Below are 24,962 nucleotides of genomic sequence, written 5' to 3' on the forward strand. Positions count from 1 at the left end.
TACAAAATTATCGCACATGTATGTCTTGCATTCCTATACAATAACAAGAAAAGATCAGCATGAGACATGAAGACTATAATCCCATTTACAATTGGAGTAAAAATGAAAAAATACCTAGGAATAAACCTACCTAAGGAAGCAAATTTGGACAGAGGATCCTGGTGGGCTGCAGTCCATGGGGTCGCTACAAGTTGGACACGACTGAGTGACTTCACTTTGACTTTTCACTTCCATGCATTGGAGAAGGAAATGGCAACCCACTCCAGTGTTCTTGCCTGGAGAATCCCAGGGGCGGGGGAGCCTGGTGGGCTGTCGTCTATGGGGTCGCACAGAGTCGGACACAACTGAAGCGACTTAGCAGCAGCAGCAAGGAAGCAAAAGAACTGTACTCAGAAAACTGTAAGGCACTGATGAAAGAAACCAAAGGTGACAGAAACAGATGGAGAGATATACAATGTTCTTGGATTAAAAGTATTAATATTGTGTGAATGATTGTACTGCCCAAAGTAATGGGCAGCCCTTATCAAGTTACCAATGGCATTTTTCACAAAATTAGAACAAAAAGAAAATTTATACTTCATATGGAAACAGCAAAGTCCCTGAATAACCAAAGCAATCTTGAGGAATAAAAAAGGACCTGGAGGAGTCGATCTACCTGACTTCAGACTATACTACAAAGCTTTTGTAATTAAGACAGTATGGTACTGACACAAAAACAGAAATATAGATAAATGGAACAAAATATAAAGCCCAGGGATAAACCCATGCACCTATGGTCACCTAATCTATAACAAAGGAGGCAAATGCATACGATGGAGAAAAGATATTCTCTTTAATAAGTGAAAACTGGAGCACAATAAGTTAAGGAAAGAAATTAGAACCCTCCCTAACACTATACACAAAATAACCTCAAAATGGATTGAATACATAAATGTAAGCCAGGCATTATAAAGCTCTTAGAGGAAAACATAGACAGAACATACTTTGATGTAAGTTGTACGAATATATTTTTCAATCCACCTCCTAGAGTAATGAAAATGAAAACAAAAATAAGCAAATGAGACCTAATTAACCTTAGAAGCTTTTGTATAGCAAACAAAACCTTAAACAAGATGTAAAGACAATCCTCAGAATAGGATAAAATACTTGCAAAAATGGCAAGTACAAAGAATTAATCTCTAATATATACAAACAGCTCATGCAGATCAATGTCAAAAAAACAAACAACCCAATCAAAAAATGGGCAGAAGATTTAATAGGCCTTTCTCCAAAGAAGACATACATGTGGCCAACAAACACATGAAAAAGTAATCAACATCACTAATGATAAAGAAATATAAATCAAAACTACAATGAGATATAACCTCACACAAATCACAATGACTACCATAAAAAACATCTACAAACAACATATACTGGTGAGGGTGTGGAGAAAAAGGAATGCTCTTTCACTGTTGGTAGTAATATAAATTGGTACAGCCACTATGGAGAATAGTATATAGGTTTCTTAGAATCTAAAATTACAACTACCATATGACCCAGGAATCACACCCCAGACAGATACCTAGAGAAAATTATACTTCAATATATATATATATATACACACACATACATATGGAATATTATTTAGCCATAAGAAGGAATAAAATTGCAGAGACATGGATGGACCTACAGACTGTCATACAGAATGAAGTTATTTCAAAAGAGAAAAACAAACATCATATATTAATGCATATATGTGTTATCTAGAAAAGTGTTATAGATGATCTTATTTACAAAATAGAAATAGAGACGCAGACGTAGAGCCTCTTGAGAAATTTGTATGCAGGTCAGGAAGCAACAGTTAGAACTGGACATGGAACAACAGACTGGTTCCAAATAGGAAAAGGAGTTCATCAAGGCTGTATATTGTCACCCTGTTTATTTAACTTATATGCAGAGTACATTATGAGAAACGCTGGACTGGAAAAAACACAAACTGGAATCAAGATAGCTGGGAGAAATATCAATAACCTCAGATATGCAGATGACACCACCCTTATGGCAGAAAGTGAAGAGGAACTCAAAAGCCTCTTGATGAAAGTGAAAGTGGAGAGTGAAAAAGTTGGCTTAAAGCTCAACATTCAGAAAACGAAGATCATGGCATCTGGTCCCACCACTTCATGGGAAATAGATAGGGAAACAGTGGAAACAGTATCAGACTTTATTTTTCTGGGCTCCAAAATCACTACAGATGGTGATTGCAGCCATGAAATTAAAAGACGCTTACTCCTTGGAAGGAAAGTTATGATCAACCTAGATAGCATATTGAAAAGCAGAGACATTACTTTGCCAACAAAGGTTCGTCTAGTCAAGGCTATGGTTTTTCCTGTGGTCATGTATGGATGTGAGAGTTGGACTGTGAAGAAGGCTGAGTGCCGAAGAATTGATGTTTTTGAACTATGGTGTTGGAGAAGACTCTTGAGACTCCCTTGGACTTCAAGGAGATCCAACCAGTCCATTCTGACGGATATCAGCCCTGGGATTTCTTTGGAAAGAATGATGCTGACGCTGAAACTCCAGTACTTTGGCCACCTCATGCGAAGAGTTTACTCATTGGAAAAGACTGATGCTGGGAGGGATTGGGGGCAGGAGGAGAAGGGGAAGACAGAGGATGAGATGGTTGGATGGCATCACTGACTCGATGGGCATGAGTCTGAGTGAACTCCGGGAGTTGGTGATGGACAGGGAGGCCTGGCGTGCTGTGATTCATGGGGTCGCAAAGAGTTGGACACGACTGAGTGACTGATCTGATATATATATATATATATATATATATATATATATATATATATATACACATATATATATATATATATACACATATATATATACACACACATACATATGGAATATTATTTAGCCATAAGAAGGAATAAAATTGCAGAGACATGGATGGACCTACAGACTGTCATACAGAATGAAGTTATTTCAAAAGAGAAAAACAAACATCATATATTAATGCATATATGTGTTATCTAGAAAAGTGTTATAGATGATCTTATTTACAAAATAGAAATAGAGACGCAGATGTAGACAGCAGATATATGGATATCAAGGGGAAAGAGGGGGGTAGGAAGAATTTGACATATTGTCTATATTGACATATGGATACTATTCATACTATGTATAAAATTGATAGCTCATAAGAACATACTGTATAGCACAGGGAACTCTGCTCAATGCTCTTTGGTGACCTAAATGGGAAGGAAATCCAGAAAAAGATGGGATATATGTAAACATAGAATTGATTCACTTTGAAGTACAACAGAAAGTAATACAACATTGTAAAGCAACTATATGCCAATAAAAATTAATTTAAAAATAACTTGCAAGTGATCAAATCCCAGATTCACAGCTGTACAAGTCATCACCTGCAATGTCTTCACTGCTGTGAGGTGTGGCTCTATGAACAGGTTGATCTCATCCATCAGCTTAAAATGGAGAAGCTTCAGGAGCAGGCCTAACAGCTCTACTGGTTACTGGGCCAGTTCAATTGCTTCATTAATCAACTGGCGTGCACCCCAAACATCTATCCCATCAAGTCTCCATGTGCCTGGAGAGACTAGGAAGTTTTTCTCTCAACCCTAAAGATTCAACTGTCCTACTCTTTGAAACATAACCACTCTGTACAGGTCATCATCACATTTGGGTCTCTAAAGACCATTCCAAATTGAGAACATGATGGTTCATGCTAGTTCATCAAACATTGGATTCTCTCTGGAGAAAAGAGGCTGTACCACATTGCCAGAGCAGAGGTCAGCATCCAGCACCATAGCTGTCCCTCACAGGAAATGGCTCCTTTGGGATCAAACCTGCCAATGGTCACCAGGCTCCCTAAATACCCATAACTAGTCTCCAGGATGAGCTCACTCAAAAGTAGACCTTGTCAAAGAGTCAGAATTCTTCCAGAGCCTGAAATTTCTTCAGTAATGCCTGCGCCAACCTAAGATGCTTGGAAAACTGGCTCCACAAGAGTCAGAAACAAGAAATTTCTGAAAAACAAAGTTACCAAAATGTAATGGCTATTCTATTATCAATTCTTCATTGAAAATGAAAATGTTGGATGTTTAAGGCTTCTTAGTCAAGATGAAATGGACATTTCTGATTGAGTTACCAGTCTGGTAACTCCCCAGGAATCACATAATCTTGAGAAGCCTGGGAATGACAGCTATGAAACCAGTGAGAAGTTCTTGTTCAAGGTGTTTCCAGTAGTCCTACAGTGTGAATGATTGGCTTGTCAAGCCTGATTCCTGTGCCAGTTGTCAGAGTAACCAGCATAAAGGTGGGGAGACTGGAAATCTGGGCAATCTGAAGTGCCTAGATTGCCACTTGGAGGCCACAAAACCCATGCTCACTCCCAGTGTCATTACTTAAGATTGGCTTGTCCAGAACTGTCAAGATCCATACAAAGTAGAGGAGGTCAACAAAGCCAATGAACCCTATGTAAGCTTTGCAGAGTGCATGGATGATGAAAACTGTGAGAAGGAATCTCTGTGTAAAGACTTCTGAAGAAAGAAGGAAAGGATAAAATGGTATGTCTTTGGAACAAAAACCTGAACCTGAGAAATACTCCCTGAATATGTGGCTCTGTCCATCCAGAAAATAGGCAACTGAGAAAGCTACGACATTCAAGACAGTGTACTCTTTTAGAATTGCTGATTCCTTCCAAGTTATAAGTAACAATTGCTTGTTAGAGTGGCACATTACCCCCTCATGCAAAGAAGGATGTCCCAAGGAAGTGCCTCTTACTGAGGACAGAGCTGTCAAACAAAAGCTTACGGGCCTCTTGGCCACTTTCTGGTGTCCCTTTATCACAACTGACTGGGTCTTTCCAGGAAAGTGAAAGTTGCTCAATTGTGCCAGGCTCCTCTGTCCATGGAATTCTCTAGGCAAGAATACTGGAGTGGGTTGCCATTTCCTTCTCCAGGGTATCTTCCCAATCAAGGGGTCAAACCCGGGTCTCCCACATTCCAGGCAGATTCTTTACCATCTGAGCTATCAGCAAAGTGACAGGAAATTTAAGCCAGTTATCCTCAAGAGAAAACAAGTAGCTATTTTTTAAAAAGGCCAAAGAAGGATTACTTAATTGGTACTTATCGGAGGAACACAACTTTCCCCCAGATCATTACAGCCCCCAGAAGTTTGTGATCTCTTTGCCTATATACAGCTTAAAGTTGATAAAGAAAAATGGTTGTATCATTCTCAGATGTGAAGGAATGGAGTACTAGAGTCAAGCAAATTTTCTGCAGATTATCACAAATTCAGGAGTTGAGTGACTGTGGCTTGCCAAATCATTGTGTTTATGGATCTGATGTAGTTCTTTTCTGACCTAATTTCAAACTAGTGAAGAGAAATAAGTCATCAAATTATGAGTTACTATGTAAAAGTCTATTTTTTGATGCTGAAATGATTAAGTTTCTTCTTACACTAGTATTAATTCACCCCTATACTATAAACACAGCATCTTCATGGCTAAGTTGTTTCATAAGACTCCACAGCTCCTTATTTGGGGTTGTTATTAGAAATACATTAAAACACTGTGGTTTTTAAAATTAAATAGTTCTATAATTGTATATTGATGCATTCTAAATCTAGAAAACTTATCTAAAATTTTGATTGCCCATCTTTGGATGCTTCCCTTGCCATGAGTTTTCTTCCATTAATGGTGAATTCTTCTGTTTAATTAATATACAGTATATTTCACACAAGGGTATCCCCTGATAGCTCAAATGGTAAAGTCTGCCTGCAATGCAGGAGACCCAGTTTCGATCCTTGGATCAGGAAGATCCCCTGGAGAAGGAAATGGCAACCCACTCCAGTATTCTTGCCTGGAAAATCCCATGGACAGAGGAGCCTGGCAGTCTATAATCCATGGGATCACAAAGAGTCTGACACAACTGAACGACTTCACTTTCACAGAAATAATTAAATTTGCCTATTTGGTGTTTTTTTCTTACCAAAACATGTATTAACAATCTTGACAATTTTTGACATTAATTACAAGACATTTAACTTACAGTATTATTTTTTTTTCTTTTGAAAGAAACTCAGATATGGCAGGTTATAATACTGTAAGTTAAATGTCTTGTAATTAATGTCAAAAATTGTCAGGATTGTTAATACATGTTTTGGTAAGAAAAAAATACCAAATTGGCAAATTTAATTATTTCTAAATGCTATTATTAAAGTATCTAAACAGCTCTTTCCAAAGGGCTCCATATTGGTTGAAAACTATATTCAAGGTATTCTTAGTCTCTTTCAAAATACTCTGAAGAACTACAGGCAGAAGAGGCCCAGTGTCAACTAATCAAATAGCAAAAGGCAAGGCATGTTGGGAAATGTAGTATTTGAACTATTTACTGTCCTAAGTGTTACTGGTGCATCCTGTGTAAATGGAAGTTGCACTTGACACATGTTTCTTTTAATTAGATATAAATTAAGTGTCTCCTCACTGCAAGCATAGCATACCTATAACTCTAAAAGTAAAATGCAGTGACATTTTAATGAATAGGCCATTTTGAACACTTGTGCCTTGGGGAATTTAATGAAACTTTATGAAAATTACTGATGCTTCCTTAGTATCCTTAGAGTTATATCTGTGCTTTTTTTTTTATTTTTTATTTCTTTTAATTATATAAAAATTATATATACATCTAAAGTCAGATTGTACATTTGTCTTATTTCTGTTCCTGTCCCCTCCACTCTGTTCCCTCTCTCTCCTTGTAGGTAACCATCTTTATTAATTCAGAGGTTTCATCCTTCTGTGTGCGTGTGTGCAAAGTCACTCCAGTCGTGTCCAACTCTGTGTGACCCTATGGACCATAGCCCTCCAGGCTCCTCTGTCCATGGGATTCGCTAGGTAAGAATACTGCAGTGGGTTATCATGCCCATCTCCAGGGGATCTTCCCAACCCAGGGTCTCCTGCATTCCAGGCAGATTCTTTACCATTTGAGCCACCAGGGAAGTCCATTAGCATATCCTAGATCAGTATACAGCTTTATCACTTCCTTTTTATAGATGCATTATACTTAAAAAAATTTTTTTTCAACCTGTTCCCTAATGATGAATGAGTAGCCTAATGAATTATTGCCAGTGTATCTTTGAGATTGATTCCTAGAAATGAGATTTCTGGGTCAAAGGGTAAATGCATATATACTTTTGGTGGGTATCACAGTAATGCTCTATCAATTTGCATTCTCACAAGTAATTTACAACAGTTCTGATTTTCTAAATGCATATTGCCAAAATATTGTTTTGCTAATCTGATTATGTGGAAAATGGCATTTCAGTGTAGTTTTAAATTTTTTTATTTACTATTTATATTTATTTTTGGCCGTGCCAGGCTTTCTCTAGTTGTGGTGAGCAGTGAGGAGATACTCTCTAGTTGCAGTGCAGAAATTTCTTACTGCAGTGGCTTTCTTGATGCGCAGCATGGACTCTAGAACTCAGGAGTTCAGTAGTTGCAGCACGTGGACTCAGTAGTTGTGGTGCGTGGGTTTAGTTGCCCTGCAGTATGTGAGATCTTCCCAGACCAGTGTTCAAACCCATGTCCCCTGCACTGGCAGGCAGATTCCTAACCACTGGACCACTAGGGAAATTCACACTGTAGTTTTAATTTGTATTCTTTTTAGACAGTATTTTAACACAGTAAACTATTAAAAAGTTTCTCTGTATGAAATAAAAGGTATTTATATCATGTTTTAAAACTCTCTAAGATGAGACATCTTAGCTGTTTCTAGGCTTTTAAAATATTAAGCCAATCAAGTTGCCTATGTTTTATTGGAAACATTTTCAAAGTTTGTGATGTGGTCATCTAAAAAGCCCTTTTGGGGAAAATTCACAGTCTCAGTGTCATTGCCATGCAGCTTTATTAGAACCCCTGAATCACAGCTGAAGCAAGCTTATTAAATTTTTAGTTCCCAAAATACTATTTAGAATATTAAAAGTAAAGGTGGAAGGTAACAACTTTAAAAGGAGCCTTTCCATTATCTTAGGTTGCAGGTAATTCTGCAGTTTAGGGAGTTTAATATATCATGTTCCCTAGTCTAATATTTATTGCTATGCTAATGAGTATGTAAAACATTCTTTGCATTTTGTAACTCTCTCCGTTCAAAACATAACAGACAAAAAAAAAAAAAGTATCTCAGAAAGGAGGATAAAGATGGTGGAGGAGTAGGACATTGAGCTCACATTTTTCCACAAGAATATTAACAATACATCTACAAGTAAAATGATTCACATAGAACAGCTACTGAATGCCAACAGAAGACCTCAAACTTCTGAAAAGAGAAGAAAGTACCATGTAACTGGGTAGGACAAAAAGAAAAAGAAAGAATTGAGAGGGCGCCTGTGCCCATAACGGATTTGATTTAGATCATACATGAATTGCCTAGTGGTTTGCCCTACTTTCCTCAATTTGAGCCTGAATTTTGCCATAAGGAGCTCATGATCTGAGCCACAGTCAGTTCTATGTCTTGTTTTTACAAGATTCAGGTCTTGATTATACAGTGGAGGTGACAAATAGATTCAAGGGATTAGATCTGGTAGACTGGGTACCTGTGGAACTACGGACAGAGGTTTGTAACATTGTACAGTAGGTGATGACCAAAATCATCCCCAAGAAAAAAAAAATGTAACATGGCAAAGTGTCGGCTGAGGAGGTCTTACAACTAACTGAGAAAAGAAGAGGAACAAAAGGCAAAGGATAGGGAAACATATACCCAACTGAATGCAGAGTTCCAGAGAATAACAAGGAGATATAAGAAAGACTTCTTAACTGAGCAATGCAAAGAAATATAAGAAAACAACAGAATGGGAAAGACTAGACATCTCTTTAAGAAAATTGGGCATAGCAAGGGAACATTTCAGACAAAAATGGGTACAATAAAGCACAAAAATGGCAAGGACTTAACAGAAGCAAAAGAGAGAAAAGGTGGCAAGAATACCCAAAAGAACTGTACCACAAAGCTCTTAATGACCCAGTTAACCACTACAATATGGTTATTCACCTAGAGCCAGACATCCTGGAATGTGAAGTCAAGTGGGCCTTAGGAAGCATTACCACAAACAAAGCTAGAGGAGGTATTAGAATTTCAGCTGAACTATTTCAAATCTTAAAAGATGATGTTGTTAAAGTGCTGCACTCATTATGCCAGCAAATTTGGAAAAATCAGCAGCGGCCACAGGACTGGAAAAGGTCAGTTTTCATTCCAATCTCAAAGAAAGGCAATGTCAAAACATGTTCAAATTATCACAAAATTGCACTCATTTAACATACCAGCAAGATTATGCTCAAAATCCTTCAAACTAGGCTTCAACAGTGCATGAACTGAGAAATTGCAGATGTACAAGCTGAATTTAGAAAAGGCAGAGGAACCAGAGATTAAATTGCCAACATATGCTGGATCATAGAAAAAACAAGGGAATTAAAAAAAAAAATCTACTTCTGCTACATTGACTATGCTAAAGTCTTTGACCGTGTGGATGACAACAAACTGTGGAATATTCTTAAAGCGATGGGAATACCAGGTCACCTTACACATCTCCAGAGTAATCTGCATGCAGGACAAGAAACAACAGTTAGAAGAGGACATGGAGCAATTAACTAGTTCCAAATTGGGAAAGGAAAGGACCAAGGCTGTATACTGTCACCTTGCTTATTGATGAACATGAAAGAGGAGAGTGAAAAAGTTGGCTTAAAACTCAACATTCAGAAAACTAAGATCATGGCATATAGTCCCATCACTTCAATGCAAATAGATGGGGAAAGAGTGGAAACAGTGACAGACTTTATTTTCTGGGCTCCAAACTCACTGCAGATGGTGACTGCAGCCATGAAATTAAAAGACACTTGCTACTTGGAAGAAAAGTTATGACCAACCCAGACAGCATATTAGAAAGCAGAGACATTACTTTACCAACAGAGATCCATCTAGTCAAAGCTATGGTTTTACCAATGTTCATGTATGGATGTGAGAGTTGGACTGTAAGGAAAGCTGAGCACCAAAGAATTGATGGTTTTGAACTGTGGTGTTGGAGAAGACTCTTGAGAGTTCCTTGGACTGCAAGGAGATCCAACCAGTCCATCTTAAAGGACATCAGTCCTGAATATTCATTGAAAGGACTGATGCTGAAGTTGAAACTCCAATACTTTGGCCACTTCATGCGAAGAACTCACTCATTTGAAAAGACCCTGATGCTGGGATTGAGTGCAGGAGGAAAAGAGGATGACAGAGGATGAGATGGTTGGATGGCATCACTGACTCAGTGGACTTGAGTTTGAGCAAGCTCTGGGAGTTGGTGATGGACAGGGAGGCCTGGCGTGCTTCATAACATGGGGTTGTGAAGAGTCGGACATGACTGAGTGACTGAATTGAACTGAACTACTTATTTAACTTATATGCAGAGTATATCATGCAAAACGACATCCTGGATGAATCACAAGCTGGAATCAAGATTGCCAGGAGAAATATCAACAACCTCAGATATGCAGATGATACCATTTTAAAGGCAGAAAGTGAAGAGGAACTAAAGAGCCTCTTGATGAAGGTGAAAGAGGAGAGTAAAAAAGTTTCTTTAAAACTCAACATTCAAGAAAACTAAGATCATGGCATCCAGTCCTATCACTTCATGGCAAATAGATGGGAAAATGTAGAAACAGTGTCAGATTTCATTTTCTTGGGCTCAAAAATCAATGTGGATAACGACTGCAGCCATGAAATTAAAAGACGCTTGCTCCTTGGAAGAAAAACTATGACAAACTTAGACACTGTATTAAAAAGCAGAGACATCACTTTGCCAACCAAGATCCATTTAGTCACAGCTATGGTTTTTACAGTAGTCATGTATGAATGAGAGAGTTAGACCTTAAAGAAGGCCGAGTGCTGAGGAACTGACACTTTCAAACTGTGGTGCTGGAAAAGACTCTTAAGAGTCCCTTGGACAGCAAGAAGATCAAACACATCAGTCCTAAAGGAAACCACTGATTAATATTCATTAGAAGGACTGATGCTGAAGTTGAAACTTCAATACTTTGGCCACCTGATGCGAAGAGCTGATTCATTGGAAAAGACCCTGATGCTGGGAAAAATTGAAGGCAGGAGGAGAAAGGGAAAACAGAGGATGAGATGGTTGGAAGGCATCACCATCACTGACTCAATGGACATGAGTCTGAACAAACTCAGGGAAATAGTGATGGACAGTGAAGTGTGGCATGCTGCAGGTAATGAGGTCACAAAGAGTCAAACACAATTTAGCAACTGAACCACCACAACAACAACTGTGCCCATAGGAGGAAGCTATGAAAGAGGAAAGGTTCCCACACCCAGGGAAGTCTCTTCAGTGATGGGAAGATCAGATAGATTGGAGGAGGAGCTTCAGAGCCTGGGAGGATAGAATGGCAACATTTAGTGGAAGGCAAAATGGAAAGTACCCTGCAAAGGAATTCAGCATCAACTCCCTGTGCTCTTCAGACTGAGAGCAGAGGTTGGTGCAAGAGGGGACTGGACACTGTCCTCTGTTGGTGCAAGAGGGGACTGGACACTGAAGCCCAGGCTTCAGAGGTCAGACTCAGGGAGAAGTCCAGGGTTGGCTGCATGGAAACAGCCTGAAGAGACTGTGCTGTGGCAACTGATTGTGTACTCAGAAGAAAACCTGAGTACTGAGCCTGCTGGAGAGGCAAGGCACTATTATTAGGGAGAGGACAAGTAGAGGTGTGGAACCACCATAAAAGCTCCTTTCCCTGTAAGCATTCCCAGGCAACAATACACTGCCTACAGGAGCACCAGGAGTGGGAGTGTGACACTGCTGTCATTACAGGCTCCAGAGACAGGCATCATTCCTTTTATGAGACCCATAAACAGGCAGCAGGCCCTCTTCCAACTGTCTTGGGAAGGTACGTATAGTACTCACCCCTAAGAAACTCATGAGTAAGCAGTAGGCCTTGCCTCCACTTTTCCAGAAAGGCACAGATAGCACCTACCTATAGGAAATCCACAAAAAGGTGCCAAGCCTGGCCGCTGAAGTCCCAGGAGGGTGCAGATGGCACATGTGCATAGAAAATCCATGAGCAGGTGGCAGGCCCAGCCATCACTGTTTCAGGAAAGCATGGATAATGCCTGCCTTTAGGAGAGCCATAAGAAGGTGCCAAGCCCTGCGCCAACTGTCCTGGAAGTTTGTGAATAAAGCCTGCACTTAGAAAAACTGCAGCTGACAGTGGAGCCAGCCCCCACTGTTCCAGGAGGGTGCAGACAGCACCCACCCCAAGAAAACCGGTTAGAAGATGCTAGTACCATCCCAGGAGGGCACATATTGTGCCTGCCACTAGGAAATTCATGAGCAGGTACCAGTCTATGCCCCCATTATCTTGAGAGAGTGCAGAAATGAACCACCCATAGGAGATCTTCAAGCAGATGCTAGGTCCTAACTCCAGTGTCCTAAAAGCATACAAGGGCTGCTGCATCTGCACATCCTATATCAAGGAAATAATGGCCAGACACACTGAGAAAAGAGACATCAAATGTCCAAACTAAAAGCAGCACTTCAATTCCATAAAAGAGGGCTGAGTAGAAGGACTTGAGCTCACTTCCTCTCAGGAAAACAACAAAAACACAACTGTTGAACAACCATTGATAAAAATGACTGGAACCTACAAAAGAGATATTTTACAGTCAAAGGAAAAGAAGAAACCAAAAAGAGATAGGCAGAGAGAAGCTTTAGCAACATAATCAAACCTCATATCTGCCAGGTGGGTGACCACAAACTGGAAAATAATTATATCACAGAGATTCTCTCACAAGAGTGAGATTCCCAATCCCCACATGTGCCTGCCCAGCCTGAGAATGTGGCAACAGGAGGAGAAATCCCAAAAGCATTTGGCTTTGAGGTCCAGAATGGCTTAAGTGCAAAAGTTCCACAGGATTGGGAGAGAAACTACATTCATGGAGGGCATGCACAGAGTTTTCATGGACACAGACCCAGCACAAAGAAGTAACTCCATTGGAGCCTGAGCTGGAACTACCTATGAGATTTGGAAGGTCCCTGAAGCAGGTTGATTGTGATAACTTGTAGAGGACAAAGACACTAGTGGTAGAGGCCCAAGAAAATACTGATTGGTGTGAGCGCCACAAAAGGCCACCATTTTGGCATTAAGACTTGGCCCTACCCAACAGTTTACAGGATCCAATGCTGGAATGCCTCAGACCAAACAATCAGCAGGGTAAGGACACAGACCCATTCATTAGCAGACAGGGTGCCTAAAGCCATACTAAGCTCACAGCCATCTATAAACACACCTCTTGACACACCTCTGCTCACCAGAAGGATAAGACCCAGCTCCATGCACAAGTGAGCAGACTCCAGTTCCTCCCATCAGAAAGCCACCACAAGACACAGGACTAATCTAACCCACCAGAAGGAAGACACGAGAATCCAAGAGGAGCTACACTCCTTCAGCCAGCAGAAAGGAACCCACAAATACAGAAAGTCAGACAAAACAAGATAGCAGAGCAATATGTTTCAGGATGAAGGAACAATGTTAAAACGCAAGGAAACAAGTGAAACTAAATAAAGAGGAGAGCAACTGACCTGAAAAAAAATTCAGAGTAATGATAGTATAGATGACCTAAGATCTCAGAAAAAGAATAGAAGGACTGCCCCAAAAGTTATGAGATCTTTAACAAAAAGCAAGAACATGTAAAGAACAAGTTAAAAGAGTTGAATGATACTGTAACTGGAATGAAAAATATACCAGTAGAAATCAATAGCAGAATAACTGAGGGAGAAGAACAAATAAGTGAGCTGGAAGACAGAATGTTGGAAATCACTGCCACAGAACAGAACAAAGAATGAAAAGAAATAAGGAGAGTCTCAGGGGTGTCTGGGACAACATCAAATGCATCAACATTTGCATTTTATAGAAGGAAAATATTAAAAGAACCTGAGAAATATTTGAAGAAATTATACTCATTAACTTCCCTGACATGAGAGATGAAAGACTCACTCAAGTTCAGGAAGGGAAGAGAGTCCTGTACAATATAAAATGAAAGAGGACAATGCAGAGACATATATAAATTAGACTGACAAAAATTAAAGACAAAAAAAAAAAAATACTGGGGAGGACAAGACAGTTGAAGTGTAGGTGGACATGGAGTAGGTGGACACTGGGACAACTCTCCCAGTGGATGCATTGGGAACATACTTTCAGATGAAGAAGTTCTGAAAACCATACAGAAAAGTCTTCCAGAACAAAAGAGTGGCAGGGAGCTGGAGCATGGGGACTGGAGAGCAATCCCAGGGTGAGGACTGCTGTTGACTGCAGGGAGATGGTCTGAGAGGATGGACTGGAGGAAATCTGCTGAAGGGAATGACTTTGGAGGAAAGCCAGGCGTGCTACTGCTGAGTCATGTGCAAGGAGTGGAGCCATCACTGTAGCCTTTCACTCTCCACATGCTGGCACCAGTAGCTGACCAATAGAGAAAAAACCCAGTTAAGGTGACACTTCGAGCCCCTGATGCACCAAGCAATAGAGAAGGACTCCAGCCAGGGCTGTCCTTTGAGTGCCTGCTGCACTGGGCAATAGAAAAGGACCAGCCAGGGAGGCCCTTTGAGTGCCAGCTGCCAGAGGCTAGCAACAAATCCTATATGTGGTCCAAGCAACCATGCTATCTCCACAGCTGGTCCTCATTAGGGTAGACCCCAATCCTCCAGGGCACCCTCAGGAGCAAACTCCTGTGAATAACCCACATGCAGAGGTAAGGATAAAGGCACAGTTGAGCTTCAGGGGTGGAGAAACTAAGGAAAAGATCAAAACCTTTCCACCAGCTATACAAGCTGCAGAAGAAATCCACACGATCCCCTAGGTAGATTCAGTGTTTATGGAATTATAAAAGAACAGTGAGTGTTCCCACAAAAGAAAAAAAAAAAAACAAAACTATAATACTGAAAGCTGTGGATATTGGAGGCAAAAACACACAGGAGTAGGGCCAGATTAGAGTCTAAACTGTGCCCATTGCAGGTACAGAAACCAGCATTGGAAGGCCTCCTAGGGAGGTGGAGGTGGGCTATGGCTCATAGTGGGGAAAAGGATGCTGACAGTTTAGCCTCAAGAAAAACATTTATTATAATTCTTAAATTTTGTTTCATTCTGCAGTTGGTTCTGGATTATTTCCCCCCTTTTTTTCCTCTGTTGTTATGGGTTTTATATTTATTACTATCATCTATATTTGGGAATTTTTAAAAAAATCAAACTTTTATTTCTTTATGTACTCCTACTACTACTATGTCTTTCTCTGTGTCTATGTTTTTAAATTTTATTTTGGTTCTTGTACTTTTTCTTTAATATATATATATAGATATATAGATGTTTTATTATACTTCTATTTAATTTTGCTATTATGTTGTTTTTCTTCTTTTCACCATGTGCTTTTATTCATTTTTGCTTGCTTTATTCCTCAGTTGTCACTCTTTTTTGTTCTTGTTTTCTGTTTTAGTTTTGTTTTTAACTGATCGATACCATTTTTGGTTTCTTTGCTCCTCAGGAAACTCCTCTGTACTTTGTTATCCTTGGTGTGTTTCAGTTTCATTGTGTGTGCATGTGTGTGTGTGTTCCTTTGTTTATTTTTATTCATTTAATGTAATTTTAAAGAGTCATATGGGTTTTGTTTTGTGTTTTTTTTTTATTGTTTTGTTTTGTTTCTTTGTTTCAATCCCCTTTCAGTTCAGTTCCATTCAGTCACTCAGTCGTGTCCGACTCTTTGTGATCTCATGAATTGCAGCACGCCAGGCCTCCCTGTCCATCACCAACTCTGGGAGTTCACTCAAACACATGTCCATCGAGTCGGTGATGCCATCCAGCCATCTCATCCTCTGTCGTCCCCTTCTCCTCCTGCCCCCAATCCCTCCCAGCATCAGAGTCTTTTCCAATGAGTCAACTCGTCGCATGAAGTGGCCAAAGTATTGGAGTTTCAGCTTTAGCATCAGTCCTTCCAATGAACACCCAGGAATGATCTCCTTTAGGATGGACTGGTTGGATCTCTTTGCAGTCCAAGGGACTCACAAGAGCCTTCTCCAACACCACAGTTCAAAAGCATCAATTCTTCAGCACTCAGCTTTCTTCACAGTCCATCTCTCGCATTCATATATGACCACTGGAAAAACCATAGCCTTGATTAGACTGACCTTTGTTGGCAAAGTAATATCTCTGCTTTCTAATATCCTATCCAGATTGGTCATAACTTTCCTTCCAAGGAGTAAGCGTCTTTTAATTTCATGGCTGCAATCACCATCTACAGTGATTTTGTAGCCCAAAAAAATAAAGCATGACACTGTTTCCACTCTTTCCCAATCTACTTCCCATGAAGTGATGGGACCGGATGCCATGATCTTCGTTTTCTGCATGTTGAGCTTTAAGCCAACTTTTTCACTCTCCTCTTTCACTTTCATCAAGAAGCTTTTGAGTTCCTCTTCACTTTCTGCCATAAGGGTTGTGTCATCTGCATATCTGAGGTTATTGATCTTTCTCCTGGCAATCTTGATTCCAGCTTGTGCTTCTTTCAGCCCAGTGTTTCTCATGATGTACTCTGCGTATAAGTTAAATAAGCAGGGTGACAATATACAGCCTTGACGTACTCTGTTTCCTATTTGGAACCATTACTGACCCAAAAATGGCCTGTAAGATATTGGTTCCCCAACCAGAAGTCAGGCCTGTGCCTCTAGCATGGGAGTGCTGAGTCCAGAACACCAGACCATTAGAGAATTCCTAACCCCAGAGACTATTATTCAGTTAGAACTCCCACAAAGGCTTCCACCTGAATCATCAGCACCCAGTGATGGACACCTCATTCAAATGACAAGCAAGACATGAACACAAGCACAATCATCAGCATACAGGCTGTCTAAAGACACTCCCAAAGTAACCACCTCACATGGACTTGCCCATCAAAAAGAAAAAGCTCATCTCATCTCACAAGAACACAGGGACAAGTCCCTCACAACATGAAGCCTACACAAGTCAGTGGACCAACCTCACTCACCAGGAATAGAGAGCAAAACCAAGAAGATCTACAAATGTACAGCCTGGGAAAAGGGAACCTGAAATACATTAAGTTGGAAAAAATGAAAAGACAGACAAATATGGTGCAGATGAAGGAACAAGGTAAAAATACACAGTACCAAATAAACAAAGAGGAAATATGGAAACTACCTAAAAAGGAATTCAGAATAATTACAGTAAAAATGATCCAAAATGTCAAAAATCCAATGGAAAAATGCAAGAATCATTGAAGACATTTTACAAGGACCTAGAAGGAATAATAAACAGTGATGAACAGTACAATTATGGAAATTAAAATTATTCTAGAAGGATTCAATTGCAGAATAAATACTGCAGAAGAATGAATGACTGAGCTGAAAAAATAGAGTAGTGGAAATAATTCAGAAGACCAGCAGAAAGATAAAAAAATGAAGAGAATTGAGGATAGTCTCAGAGATAGTCTTAGAATTTAAGAAAATATTTGACAAGATTATAGTTGAAAACTTTCCCAACACAGGAAAGTAAATAGCCACCAAGTTCAGGAAGCCCAGAGAGTCCATACAAGAAAAACATATCAAACACACATTAATCAAACTAACAAAAATGAAACACAAAGAAAAATATTAAAAGCAGCCAGGTAAAACAACATACAAGGAAATCTCCCTGAGGTTAACAGCTGATCTTTCAACAGAAACTCTGCAGGCCAGAAGGGAGTGGCAGGATATACTTAAAGTGATGATAGGAAAAAACATACAATCAAGGATTACTATTCTGTAAGGATTTCATTCAGAATCAACAGAGAGATTAAAAAATTTACAGATAAGCAAAATTTAAGAGAATTCAGCACCACCAAACTAGCTTTACAACAAATGCTAAGGGAATTACTGTAGATAAGAAACAAAAAAGAAAGTAAAGGCCTACAAAAACAAACCCAAATCAATACTGTAAATGGTAATAGGATCATACATATAAAAAGTAGCTTACAAAGAAAAAAAAAAGTAGCTTAAATGTAAATTGCTACATTTTACATTTAAACAGTGTCAGACTTTATTTTTTTGGACTCCAAAATCACTGCAGATGGTCACTGCAGCCATGAAATTAAAAGACGCTTATTCCTTGGAAGAAAAGTTATGACCAACCTATATAGCATATTGAAAAGCAGAGACATTATTTTGCCAACAAAGGTCCATCTAGTCAAGGCTATGGTTTTTCCAGTTGTCATGTATGGATGTGAGATTTGGACTTTGAAGAAAGCTGAGTGCCAAAGAATTGATGCTTTTGAACTGTGATGTTGGAGAAGACTCTTGAGAGTCCCTTGGACTGCAAGGAGATCCAACCAGTCCATCCTAAAGGAGATCATTCCTGGGTGTTCATTGGAAGGACTGATGCTAAAGCTGAAACTCCAGTACTTGGGCCACCTCATGCGAAGAGTTGACTCATTGGAAAAAACTCTGATGCTTGGAGGGATTGGGGGCAGGAGGAGAAGGGGACAACAGAGGATTAGATGGCTGGATGGCATCACTGACTCGATGGACATGAGTCTAAGTGAACTCTGGGAGTTGGTGATGGACAAGGGAGGCCTGACGTGCTGCGATTCATGGGGTCACAAAGAGTCGGACACGACTGAGTGACTGAAGTGAACTGAAATGTAAATTGATTAAATGTTCCAATCGAAAGACAGAGACTGGTTGAATAGATACCAAAGCAAGATCCTATATATGCTATCTACAACACACCCACTTCAGACCTAGGGAAACATACACACTGAAAATGAGGGCTGGAGAAAGATAATCCATGAAACAAAATCGACAGAAAGTGGGAGCAGCAATATTAATATCAGATAAAATAACTTTAAAATAAAGACTATTACAAGAGACAAGGAAAGACACTACATAATGATAAAGGGGTCAAGTCAAGAAGAAGATACAGTAATTAAAACTATATATGTACCCAATATAGGAGCATCAAAAAACATAAGGCAAATGCTAACAAATATAAAGGAAGAAATCAACTCTAGCACAATCTTAGTTGGAGACTTTAAGACTCCCTTCACATCAATGGACAGATGATATGGACAGAAAATTAATAAGGAAATATAAGCCTTACATCACATATTGAACCAGATAGACCTAAATGATATCTATAGGACATTCAATCCAAAAACAGTTGAATACACTTTTTTACTCAATTGCACATGGAACATTCTCCAGAATAGATCACATCTTGGGCCACAAATTGAGCCTTGGTAAATTTAAGAAAATTAAAATTATATCAAACGTTTTTTTCTGGCCACAATGCTATAAGATTAGCTATCAATTATAGGAAAAAGACTGCCAAAAACATGGAGGCTAAACAACATGATTCTAAATAACCTAGAGGCTTCACAGAAGAAAAAAGAAATCAAAATATACCTAGAAACAAATGACAATAAAAATACAAATCAATACCTATGAGAAGTAAAAGTAGTTCTAAGAGGAAATTTTATAGGTATACAAGCCTATCTTTTTTAAAAAATGAGAAAAATAACAAAAAAGCAACCTAAGCTTACACCTAAAGAAACTAGTAAAAGTAGGAAAAAAAAAAAAAAAAAACTCTGAAAGTTCATAGAAGGAAATAAATAAATTATAATGATCAGAAGAGAAAAAAAATAAAAAATAAAGGAATAAGACAATAACAAAGATCAATAAAACTAAAGACAGATTCTTCCAGAAGATAAACAAAATTGACAAAACATTCACAACATGCATCAAGAAAAAAAGGGAGAAGACTGAAATCAATCAAATTACAAATGATAGAGGTTACAACAGACAATGCAGAAGTACAAAGGATATTAGGAGACTAAAATGAGCAACTATATGCCAATAAAGTAGACAACCTGGAAGAAATGGACAATTCTTAAAAAATTACGAGTTTCCAAGTCAGAACTAAGAAGAAATAAAAAAAAAAAAATATGAACCAACCAATCACAAGCACTGAAATAAAAACTGGGATCAAAAGTCTTCCAAAAGCAAAAGCCCAGTGCCTGAAGGCTGAATAGTCAAATTCTATCAAATGATAAAGGAAGAACTAAAATGTATCCTGCTCAAAATCTTTGAAAAAGTTGCAGGAGAAGGAAAATTCCCAAACTTATTCTACAAGGCCACCACCACTCTCATACCAAAACCAGACAAAGATATCATGAATAAAGAAAATTACAGACCAATATCCCTGATGAACATTGATGCAAGAATCTTGAACAAAATATAGCAAACAGAATACAACAGCACATTAAAAGGATACTTCATGATCAAGTGGTGTTTATCCCAGTGATGAATGTTTCTTTAATATACATGAATTAATCAGTGTGATATAGCACATTAACAAGTTGAAAGATTAAAAAATATATGATTATCTCAATAAATGCAGAGAAAGCTTTTGAATACATTTAACACCCATTTATGATAAAATATCTTCAGAAAATGGTATAGAAGGAACCTACCACATAATAAGACAGGCCATATATGACAAGCCCACAGCAAACATTATTTTCAACAGTGAAAAACTGAAAGCATTTCCTCTGAAATCAGATAAAAATCAAGGTTATCCACTATCACCAATATTACTTAATATTGTTTTGAAAGTCCTAGCCACAGCAATCAGATAAGAAAAGAAAATAAAATAATCCAGAATGGAAAAGAAAAAGAAAATCCCTTATGGTCTGAAGATGCTATGAATCTATATATATATAGAAAACTTTAAAATACTACCAGGAAATTACTACAGCTACTCAATGAATTGAGTAAAGTCACTAGATATAAAATTAATACAGAGAAATACCTGGCTTTCCTATACACTTACAATGAAAAATCAGAAAGAGAAACTAAGTTAATTCCAATCACCATTGCAAGGAAAAGAATAAAATACCTAGGATTAAATCTACCTGAAAAGACACAGAAGACCTACATGCAGAAGACAGTTAGACACCAATGAAAGAAATTAAAGACAAGACAAAAAGATATACCATGCTCTTGGATGGGAAGAATCAATACTGTAAAAAGGTATAATACTCAAAGCAATCTACAGATTCAATGTAAGATTTATCATATTATCAATGATTTTATTCACAGAACTAGAATGAAAAACTTCAAAATTTGTATCAATTCAGTGCAGTTCAGTCTTGTCTGACTATTTGTGACCTCATGGACTGCAACACGCCAGATATCACTGTCCATCACCAAATCCCGGAGTTTGCTCAAGCATATGTCCACCGAGTCAGTGATGCAATCCAACCATCTCATCCTATGTCATCCCCTTCTCCTCCTACCTTCAATCTTTCCCAGCATCAGGGTCTTTTCCAATGAGTCAGTTCTTCGCATCATGTGGCCAAGTATTGGAGTTTCAGCTTCAGCATCAGTCCTTCGAATGAATTTTCAGGACTGATTTCCTTTAGGATTGACTGGTTTGATCTCCTTGAAGTCCAAGAAACTCTTAAGAGACTTCTCCAACACCACAGTTAAAAACCATCAGTTCTTCGGTACTCAGTTTTCTTTATAGTCCAATTCTCACATCCATACATGACTACTGGAAAAACCAAGCTTTGACTAAATGGACCTTTGTCAGCAAAGTAACTTCTCTGCTTTTTAATATGTTGTCTAAGTTGGTAATAGCTTTTTTAGCAAGGATCAAGCATCTTTTAATTTCATTGGTGTACTCACCATATACAGTGATTTTGTAGCCCAAGAACATAGTCTGTCACTGTTTCCATTTTTTCCCCATCTAATTGCCATGAAGTGATGCCATGATCTTAGTTTTATGAATGTTGAGTTTTAAGCCAACTTTTCACTCTTCTCTTTCACTTTCATCAAGAGGCTCTTTAGTTCTTCTTTGCTTTCTGCCATAAGTGTGGTGTCATCAGCACATCTGATGTTATTGATATTCATCCTGTCTATCTTGATTCCAGCTTGCCCTTCTCCCAGCCCAGCATCTTGCATGATGTACTCTGCATAAAAGTTAAATAAGCAGGGGAACAATATATATCCTTGGCATATTCCTTTTCAAATTTGGAACCAGTCCGTTGTTCCATGCCAGTTATAACTGTTGCTTCTTGACCTGCATATAGGTTTCTCAAGAGGCAGATCAGGTTGTCTGGTATTCCCATCTCTTGAAGAACTGTCCACAGTTTTTTGTGATCCACACAGTCAAAGGCTTTGGCATAGTTGATGAATAAGTAGATGCTTTTCTGGAATCTATTGTTTGTTTTTTTTTTTTTATGATCCAACAGATGTTGATAATTTGATCTCTGGTTCCTTTGCATTTTCTAAATTCAGCTTGAACATTTGGAAGTGATCAACAGTTTGATCACTTAAGTTCACGTACTGTTGATGCCTGGCTTGGAGAATTTTGAGCATTACTTTGGTAGTGTGTGAGATGAGGGCAATTGTGCAGTGATTTGAACATTCTTTGGCACTGCCTTTCTTTGGGATTGGAATGAAAACTGACCTTTTCCAGTCCTGTGACCACTGTTTAGTTTTCCAAATTTGCTGACATATTGAGTACAGTACTTTCACAGCATCATCTTTTAGGATTTCAAATAGCTCAACTGGAATTCCATCACTTCCACTAGCTTTGTTCATAGTGATGCTTCCTAAGGCCCACTTAACTTCTCATTCCAGGATGCATGGTTCTAGGTGAGTGATCACTCCATCAGGTTATCAGGGCGATTAAGATCTTTTTTTTTTTTTTTTGTATAGTTCTGTGTATTCTTTACATCATTTCTCAATCTATTCTGTTTCTGTTAAGTCCGTATCATTTCTGTCCTTTATTGTGCCCATCTTTGCATGAAATGTTCCCTTGGAAGCTCTACTTTTCTTGAAGAGATCTCCAGTCTTTTCCATTTTATTTTCTCTTCTATTTTTTTGCATTGATCACTTAGGAAGGCTTTCTAAATCTCTCCCTGCTATTCTTTGGAAGTCTGCTTTCAGATGGTTATATGTTTATTTTTTTCCTTTGCCTTTAGCTTCTCTTCTCTCAGCTATTTGTAAGCCCTCCTCAGACAATCATTTTACCTTTTTTAATTACTTTTTCATTGGAATGGTCTTGGTCACTGCCTCTTGTACAATGCCACGAACCTCTGTCCATAGTTCTTCAGGCACTCTGTCTATCGAATCTAATTCCTTGAATCTGTTTTTCACTTCCATTGTAGAATCATAAAGGATTTGATTTAGGTCATACCTAAATGGCCTAGTGGCTTTCCCTACTTTCTTCAGTTTAAGTCTGAATCTTGCAATAAGGAGTTCATGATCTGAGCCACAGTCAGCTCCCAGTCTTATTTTCGATGACTCTATAGAGCTTCTCCATCTTCGGCTGCAAAGAATATAATCAATTTGATCATCTGGTGATGTCCATGTGTAGAGCTGTCTCAAGTTGTTGGAAGAGGGAGTTTGCATTCCCTTCACAAAATTCTGTTAGCCTTTGCCTTGCTTCATTTTGTACTCCAAGACCAAAATTTCCTGTTATATCAAGGTATCTCTTGACTTCCTACTTTTGCATTCCAGTCCCTTATGATGAAAAGGAAATCTCTTTGGGGTGATTGTTCTAGAAGATCTTGTAGGTCTTCACAGAACCGTTCAACTTCAGCTTCTCTGGCATTAGTGTTTTGGGCATAGACTTGGATTATTGTGATATTGAATGGCTTGCCTTGGAAACGAACAGAGATCTTTCTGTCATTTTTGATATTGCACCCAAGGATGGCATTTCAGACTCTTTGGTTGACTGTGAGGGTTACTCCATTTATTCCAAGAGATTCATACCCACAGTAGTAGATTTAATGGTCATCTGAATTAAATTGGCCCATTTCAAAATTTATATGGAAACACACACACACAAAAGAAAATTGCAAAAGGAATCTTAAAAATAATGGAGCTGGACGAATCACCTTCTTGACTTCAGACTATAACAAAGCTACAGTTATCAAGACAGTATGAAAAAAAAAAAAAAAAGACAGTATGGTTCTAGCAAGAGAAGAGAAATACAGACCAATAGAACAAGATAGAAAGACCAGAGAAAAACTCTCGCATATATGTGCACCTTATCTTTGACAAAGGAGGTAAGAATATACAATGGATAAGAAAATAAAGCTCTTCAATAAATTTTGTGTTGAGAAAACTGGACAGCTAAGTGTAAAAGAATGAAATTAGAACAGTTCTTAACACCATACACACAAAAAAATTTCAAAATATATTAAATACATTAAGACTTAAATGCAAGGCCTAAATCTATAATGATCTTAGAGGAAAACATAGGCAGAACACTCTTTCATACAAACCACAGCAAGATTCTTTTTGAGCCACCACCTAGAGTAATGGACATAAAAGCAAAAATAAAAAAAAAGGGACCTAAATAAACTTAGAAGCATTTGCACAGTATAGGAAAATAATAAAGAATATGTAAAGACAACCCTCCGAATGGGAGAACATAATTGCAAATGAAGCAACTGACAAAGTATTAATCTCACAAATGTATAAACAGGTCATACAGCTAGCTCACTGTCTGAAAAGCAAACAAGCCAATAAAAAAATTGGCAGAAGAACTAACAAACATTTCTCCAAAGAAGACATAAAGATGGCCAATAAATACATGAAAAGATGCTCCACATCACTCACTATTAGAGAAATACAAATCAAAGCTTCAATGAAGTATTACTTCGCACCAGTCAGAAAGGCCATCTTTAAAAAAAAAAATCTACAAACAACAAATACTGTAAAAGATGTGTAGAAAAGGGAACCCCCTTATACTGTTGACAGGAATGTAAAATTATATAGCTATTATGGAGAACAGAAGGGAGTTTTCTTAAAAAAAAAAAAACAAAACAAAACAACTAGGAATAAGTCTGCCATATGACCTAGCAAAATCA

The 24,962-nt window shown here is 38.4% G+C and overlaps 1 protein-coding gene and 1 pseudogene across 1 annotated transcript in view; one reads left to right on the forward strand and one right to left on the reverse strand.

The window, feature by feature from the left end:
- Positions 1-24,962, reverse strand: part of ZC3H12B (zinc finger CCCH-type containing 12B) — a 605,593-nt gene that overhangs the window by 375,026 nt on the left and 205,605 nt on the right. The window lies entirely within an intron of this gene.
- On the forward strand, positions 3,366-4,885 carry LOC109554890 (nuclear receptor coactivator 4 pseudogene; annotated as a pseudogene).

Source organism: Bos indicus, chromosome X, assembly GCF_029378745.1.
Source record: "Bos indicus isolate NIAB-ARS_2022 breed Sahiwal x Tharparkar chromosome X, NIAB-ARS_B.indTharparkar_mat_pri_1.0, whole genome shotgun sequence".
In the NCBI taxonomy this organism is placed as follows: Eukaryota; Metazoa; Chordata; class Mammalia; order Artiodactyla; family Bovidae; genus Bos; species Bos indicus.